Raw genomic sequence first — 7,416 nt, 5'->3', positions numbered from 1 at the left:
CCCCCACGGTATGTGTATACCTATGTAACAAACATGCACATGTACCACAGAATTTAAAGCATAATAATAAGAAGAATAAGAAATCTGCTTTTTTTTTTTTTTTTTTTCTCGTGATCCACCCGCCTCGGCCTCCCAAAGTGCTGGGGTTACAGGCTTGAGCCACCGCGCCCAGCTACTTTGTGTAATTTTTTTTTTTTTTTTTTTTTTTTTAGAAAAAGCATAAAGAAGAGGAAGAAAGAGAAAGAGGAAGAGGGAGAGAGGATGGGGGTATTGCTTTATTGTCCAGGCTAGAATGCAATCTAAATATGGGTATGCCTACAATTGTCCTATAATGGAGACATAAAAGAAAATGAGGGAACAGAATAACAAACAAGGAGCCAACCCACATTTCGTTTAAACTTGTAAGTTGATATGATGTGGTACTGATAAGAGTGTATATTTTGTGTATTTAAAGTGAAGAGTTCTATAAATGTTAATTATGCTTACGTGTTCCAGATCTGAGTTCAAGTCCTGGATATCGTTGTTAATTTTCTGTCTCATTGATGTGTCTAATAATAATGTTGAAGTCTCCCACTATTATTGTGTGGGAGTCTAAGTCTCTTTATTAGTCTTGTATGTCTGGGTATTCCTGTATTGGGTGCGTATATATTTAGGATCTTTAGCTCTTCTTGTTGTTGCATTGATCCTTTTATCACTGTATAATGTCCTTCTTTGCTTCTTTTGATCTTTGTTGCTTTAACGACTATTTTGTCAGAGGCAAAAATTTTAACTTCTGCTTTTTATTTATTTATTTTTGCTCTCTGTTTGGTTGGTAAATCTTTCTCCATCCCTTGTTTTGAGTCTTTGTGTATCCTTGAATGTGAGATGGGTCTGGATGCAGCATACTGATGGGTTTTAGTTTTCTGTTCAAATTGGCTGTCTGTCTTTGGATTGGGGGATTTAGTCGATTTAAATTTAGAATTAATAATGACATATGTGAGTTTAATACTGTCATTTAATATTAGCTGGCTATTTTGCTCATTAGTTGATGTAAATTCTTCATTTTATTGATGCTCTTTTTAGTATTTTTTAGAAAGGCTGATACTGTTTGTTCCTTTCTATGTGTAGTGGTTCTTTCAGAAGCTCTTGTAAAGCAGGTCTAGTGGTGATGAAATCTCTGAGTGCCTTGTTTATTCAGAAAAAACTTTATTTTTCCTTCACTTATGAAGCTTAGGTTGGCTGGATGTGAAATTCTTGGTTGAAAGTTCTTTTCTTTAAGGATGTTGAATATTGGTCCCCACTCTCTTCCGGCTTATAGGGTTTCTGCTGAGAGATCTGCTGTAAGTCTGATAGGCTTCCCTTTGTGGGTAACCTGACCTTTCTCTCTGGCTGCCCTTAGTATTTTCTCCTTCATTTCAACCCTGGTGAATCTGATGACTATGTACCTTGGAGTTGCTCTTCTTGAGGAATATCTTTGTGGTGTTCTCTGTATTACCTGGAGTTGAATATTATCCTGCCTTACTAGGTTGGAAAAATTTTCCTGAATAATATCCTGAAGCATATTTTCCAGCTTGGATTCATTCTCTTTGTCACATTCAGGTACACCTATCAAGCGTAGATTAGGTCTTTTCACATAGTCTCATAATTCTTGAAGACTTTGCTCATTCGACTTTATCCTTTTTACTCTAATCTTGTCTTCTTGTTTTATTTCATTGAGTTGGTCTTCGACCTCTGATATCCTTTCTTCTGCTTGATCAATTCGGCTGTTAAAACTTGTGCATACTTCACGTAGTTCTCATATTGTGTTTTTCAGCTCCATCAATTCACTTATATTCCTCTCTAAATTGTGTATTCTTGTTAAGATTTCATCAAACCTTTTTTTAAAGTTCTTTGTTTCTTTAGATTGAGTTAGAACAAGTTCTTTTAATTCACAGAAGTTTCTCATTATCCACATTTTGAAGCCTGCTTCTGTAATTGGAACACACTCGTTCTCCATCAAGCCTTGTTCCGTTGCTGATGAGGAACTGTGATCACCCGCTGAGGGAGAGGCGTTCTGATCTTGGGTATTCTCAGCCTTTTTTGGCTGTTTTCTTCCCTTTGATATAAATTTATCCATCTGTGGTCTTTGTATTTACCGTCTTTGTAATTGGGTTTCTGAGTGGATGTCCAACTTACTGATTCTCAGTGCCAAAATCTGAGCAACCCACTGCGCTGACTAAATCAGCAGTGTTAAGATTGATGGTGCTTTTCTGACTCTGCACCAAGAACTGACGCTCTGAGGCACCGGCAAAACCGCCTCGCCGGTCACAAGAGTCGCGATAGCGACCCATGGGGCTCCTCCACTGGGAATCTCCTGGTGCGTGAGCAACAAGAATTCATGTGACGGTGTGGTGTCGTCTCGTTCTTTGCACTTTCACTGGGAGCTACAATCCCGAGCTGCTAGTGATCAGCCATCTTGGATCTCTTGTCCCCAATCTGCTTTTAATTATGAAGCTCTTAAAGGAAATCCTTTTGAATCTCTTACTACCACATCATAGCTGGGAAAAACTGCTGATATTTTAAAAGTAACAAATACCAAACCAGAAAGAACTAGACTTAGGAACCAAACTCAGGTTGCTGTAGGGAACAGGGCAGAATCTTAGGATTGGAAGGTCACCAGTGCTCCTTCCGTCTGGCCTTGGCTGGTAAAAGATGGCCTAATGTGACAGAAAATTTTTTTAACTAGGTTAAAAAAAAGAAGAAATTTCTGCGAATTAGAAAATACGTACTTGGCAGCTACAAGAGTTTTAGCCAATTCAGATGACTTGCTTCCTAAAATTTGAATATTCCCTTGGATTTGACCAAGTCAGAAAGATATAGTCATAATTGATGAAAGAAAAGTGAAATAACAACAAAATCCCAAACATAAATAAATAAAAAAGTTAAGAAAATAAAAAAAAATGTACAATAAATATGATTACTGAGTATCATAATGTTAAGGAGAAATTAAAACTAAGTGGTTGGTAATCTTAACTTTTAGTCATTAAGGAAAAATTTTAAGACAAATCTCTAATTTAGCCACTTACTTGGAAATAAGGCTCAGGCTGATTACTGTTCTCTACCATCTTAGAAGTAGGAAAAAATTGACACCCACATTTCCTACCAGAAGCAAGCTGAGACTCAAGAAACGAAGTGCCTGCTCTCCACCATCATGGAAGCAGAACAACTTGTCTTCCTTACCAGAAATGAGAAAAACTTAATAAAAGGAGCTGTAAAGCAAAATCAGCCTTAGCTCTGAACCAAATTTTGGGAGATCTAGGACGCTCCGGAGGGCAGAAGCTCCCAAACCTCAGCAAATCATCTATCCTATTGGTTTGAACAATAAGGATAGCCCAGGTTGGTATCAAGCAATAATGACATTTATTGAAGGTCAGGGCCACATTGGTAATGTCCTTCTCTTTTTTTTTTTTTTTTTTTTTTTCTTCTGAGGTACAGTCTCGCTCTGTTGCCAGGCACCAGACTGGAGTGCAGTGGTGCAATCTCAACTCACTGCAACCTCTGTGTCCTGGGTTCAAGCAATTCTCCTGCCTCAGCCTCCTAGGTAGCTGGGACTACAGTCTCATGTCACCACGCTCAGTTATTATTTTTTTTAATTTTTTTATTTTTAGTAGAAATGGGGTTTCACCATGTTGGCCAGGATTGGCTTGTACTCTTGACCTCATGATCCGCCCGCCTCGGCCTCCCCAAGTGCTGGAATTACAGGCTTGAGCCACCGCGCCGGGCCCATGTCCTTCTCTTTTTATCTGTATTCGTATAGCCTGTTTTGTCAGAAACCAGGATTGCAACACCTGCTTTTTTCTGTTTCCCATTTACTTGAAGGATTTTTCTCCATTCATTTTGAGCCTATGTGTGGGAGTTCATTTGAGATGGGTCTCTTAAAGACAGCATACTCAAATGAGTCTTGGCTCTTTATCTATCTTGCTGCCCTATGTCTTTCAATTGGAGCATTTAGCCCACTTACATTTTAAGTTAGCAATGATATGTAAGGATTTGATCCTGTCATCACGCTCCTAATTGATAACTTCACAGACTTGCATACGTGGTTGGTTTTTTAGCATCACTGGTCTGTGTAATTCAGTGCATTTTTGTAGTGGCTGGTGATGATCTTTTCTTTCCATATTAAATTCTACTTTCAGGAGCTCTTGTAAGGTAGATCTGCTGGTAATGAATTCCCTCAGCATTTGCTTGACTGAAAATGATCTTATTTCTCCTTCACTTATGACACTTAGTTTTGCTGGACTTGAAGTTCCAGGATGAAATTTTTTTCTTTAAGTAGTTGAATATCTCTTCTGGCTTGTGGGATTTCAGCTGAGTGGTTCACTGTTTGTCTGAAGGGATTCCTTTTGTAGGTGACTTTGTCTTTCTCCCTAGCTGCCTTTGACAATTTTTATTTCATTTTGACCTCGGAGAACCTGATGATTATGTGTCTTAGAGGTGTTCTTCTTGTGGCATATATGAGGTTCTCTGGATTTCCTGAATTCAATGTTGTTCTGTCTGGCTAAGTTGGGGAAATTCTGATGAATGATATTCTGAAATATGTTTTCCAATTTGGTTACATTTTTGTCATCTCTTTCAGGTACATTAATAAGGCATATATTTCACCTTTTTACATAATCCTTTATTTCTCAAAGGTTTTGTTCATTCCTTTTCATTCTTTTCCCCCATTCTTGCCTCTTTTCTTTCAGAAAGCCAGTTTTCAAGCTCTGAGACTCTTACATTTGCTTGATCTATTCTACTAGGTGGTCTTGCACATGAGATGGTGCTGGTCTGACCTCAGCACTCCTTAGTCTGCTTGCCTCTCCCAGGACCCCAGCCTGGCCATACCTGCTTACAGGGCACCCTTGGGTGCCCACATACATTACAAAAATTTTTATAAGGCAATCACACACAATTACCATGTGGCTGCATTATAAAATTCATGTAGTGTGCTTTTCAGCTCTATCACATCAGTTTATTCTTTTTTTAAAAGCTGTACTTCAGGTTATAGGGTACACATGCAGATCATGCAGAATTGTTGCATAGGTACACACATGGCAATGTGGTTTCCTGCCTCCATCCCGTCACATACATCTGGCATTTCTCTTCAGGTAATCCCTCCCTGACCTCCCCAACCCCTGGTGTCCCCCTGTTGGCCACCCCCAAAAAGACCCCAGTGTGTGATGCTCCCCTCCCTGTGTCCATGTGTTCTCATTATTCATCACCTGCCTATGAGTGAGAACATGCAGTGTTGGATTTTCTGTTCTTCTGTCAGTTTGCTGAGAATGATGGTTTCCAGATTGATTCATGTCCCTACAAAGGACACAAACTCATCTTTTTTTGTGGCTGCATAATATTCCGTGGTGTATGTGTGTCACAATTTCCTTGTCCAGTTTATCATCTCTGGAAATTTGGGCTGTTTTCAGTTCTTTACCATTGTAAACAGTGCCACTGTGAATATACGTGTGCATGTTTCTTTATAATAGAATGATTTATAATCCTTTGGGTATATACCCAGTAATGGGATTGCTGGGTCAAATGGAATTACAATTTCCAGGCCCTTGAGCAAGTGCCACACTGCCTTCCACAATGGTTCAACTAGTTTGTACTTCTAGCAACACTGTAAAATTGTTCCTATTTCTCCACATGCTCTCTGGTATCTGTTGTTTCCAGATTTTTTAATGGTCACCATTCTAACTGGCATGAGGTGATATCTCAATGTGATTTTGATTTCTCTAATAACCAGTGATGATGAGTATTTTTTCACATGTTTATTGCCCTCAGATATATCTTCTTTTCAAAAGTGTCTGTTCATATCCTTTGTCCACTTTTGAACCGGTTTGCTTGTTTTTTTCCCTGTAAATCTGCTTTATTTTTTGTAGATTATGGATATCAGCCATTTGTCATATGGGTAGATTGCAATAATTGTTTCTCATTCTGCTGGTTGCTGGCTCACTCTAATGATGGTTTCTTTTGCTGTACATAAGCTCTGGAGTTTAATAAGGTCCCATTTGTCTATTTTCCTTTTTGTTGCCAATGCTTTTGGTGTTTTAGTCATGAAGTACTTGCCTACACCTATGTCCTGTATGGCTTTTCCTATTTTTTGTCTAGATTGTTTTATGGCATTAGGTCTTATGTCTAGATCTTTAATCCATCTGGAGCTAATTCTACTGTAAGGTGAAAGGAAGACGTCCAGTTTCTGCTTTCTGGACACTGGTAGCCTGTTTTCCCAACAACAATTATTAAACAAGAAATCCTTTTCCCATTGCTTGTCTTTCTCAGGTTTGTCAAAGATGAGATGGTTGTAGATGAGTGCCATTGCCACCAGGACCTCTGTTCTGTTCCATTGGTCTATTTCTCTGTTTTAGTACCAGTACCATGCTGTTTTGATTCCTGTAGCTTTGTATTATAGTTTGAAATCGGGTAGCATGATGCCTCTGGCTTTGTTCTTTGTGCTTAGCATTGTCTTGGCTATGCACACTCTCTTTTGATTCCATATGAAGCTTAAGGTGGGTTTTTCCAGTTCTGTGAATAAGGTCATTGGTAGCTTGATGAGGACAGCATTGAATCTATAAATTACTTTGGGTAATATGGCCATTTTCACGATATTGATTTTTTCTACAAATATGCAATGCTTCATGAATTTTTAAGTCCTCCTTGAGCAGGGGCCATGCTAATCTTCTCTGAATCATTCCAATTTTAATATATGTGCTGCCAAAGTGAGCACCAGTAATGTTGTTTATACTGGATATATTGCCTGTTAGCTCCTGCGATGTTTTACAATGATTTTTGGCCTCCTTGCATTGGATGTTGACATACTTCTTTCACTTAGTGAACTTTGTTTCTACCCACATTCTGAATTCTACTTGTATCATTGCAGACATGTCAGCCTCTGGCCAGTTCTGAAAACTTGAACAGGCTGAACAGTTGATGTAATCATCTGGAGGAAAGAAGGCATGCTGACTTCTTGAGTTTCAGTGTTCTTGCACTGATTCTTCCTCATCTTTATGAGCTTATTCACCTTCAACCTTTGAGGTTGCTAACCTTTGCACAGGGTATTTTTCTTTTATCATGTTTGATGATCAGGAGGGTTTGATTGTGGTTTAAGGTAGAAGCAGGCAGCTGCCTTTGGTTTTGGAGGATTTCAGTGGGCCAATATTCATCTCTCAATTCCTGGACTGTGTGCTTTAATTCTGGGAAACTTATATTGGGTCTCAACTTTTTTCTCTGGCTCCTCGAAGTTTGGAGTCTACTGCACTGAAGGAAGCAAAGTGTGGCAGGTGTTGGCAGAGTGCTAGCAGATGCAAACCTGCCTGCTTCCCTGTTGGCATTTGCCCAGTGGTGGAAGTGGTGGAGGCAAGACAGCTTGGTGGCAGCCAGAAGACCCCTGCTGTGTGTGCTGTTGCACTGGAGGCAGTGTTG

General features: G+C 39.3%; 1 non-coding gene across 1 annotated transcript; it reads right to left on the bottom strand.

The window, feature by feature from the left end:
* Positions 1 to 6,614: 6,614 nt before the first annotated feature.
* Positions 6,615 to 6,721, bottom strand: LOC141583280 (U6 spliceosomal RNA). The gene has a single exon (XR_012515959.1). It is a non-coding gene; the product is annotated as a U6 spliceosomal RNA (small nuclear RNA).
* Positions 6,722 to 7,416: the final 695 nt, after the last annotated feature.

This window comes from Saimiri boliviensis, assembly GCF_048565385.1.
Source record: "Saimiri boliviensis isolate mSaiBol1 chromosome 19 unlocalized genomic scaffold, mSaiBol1.pri SUPER_19_unloc_2, whole genome shotgun sequence".
In the NCBI taxonomy this organism is placed as follows: Eukaryota; Metazoa; Chordata; class Mammalia; order Primates; family Cebidae; genus Saimiri; species Saimiri boliviensis.
This window is presented reverse-complemented; position numbering and strand designations above follow the sequence as displayed.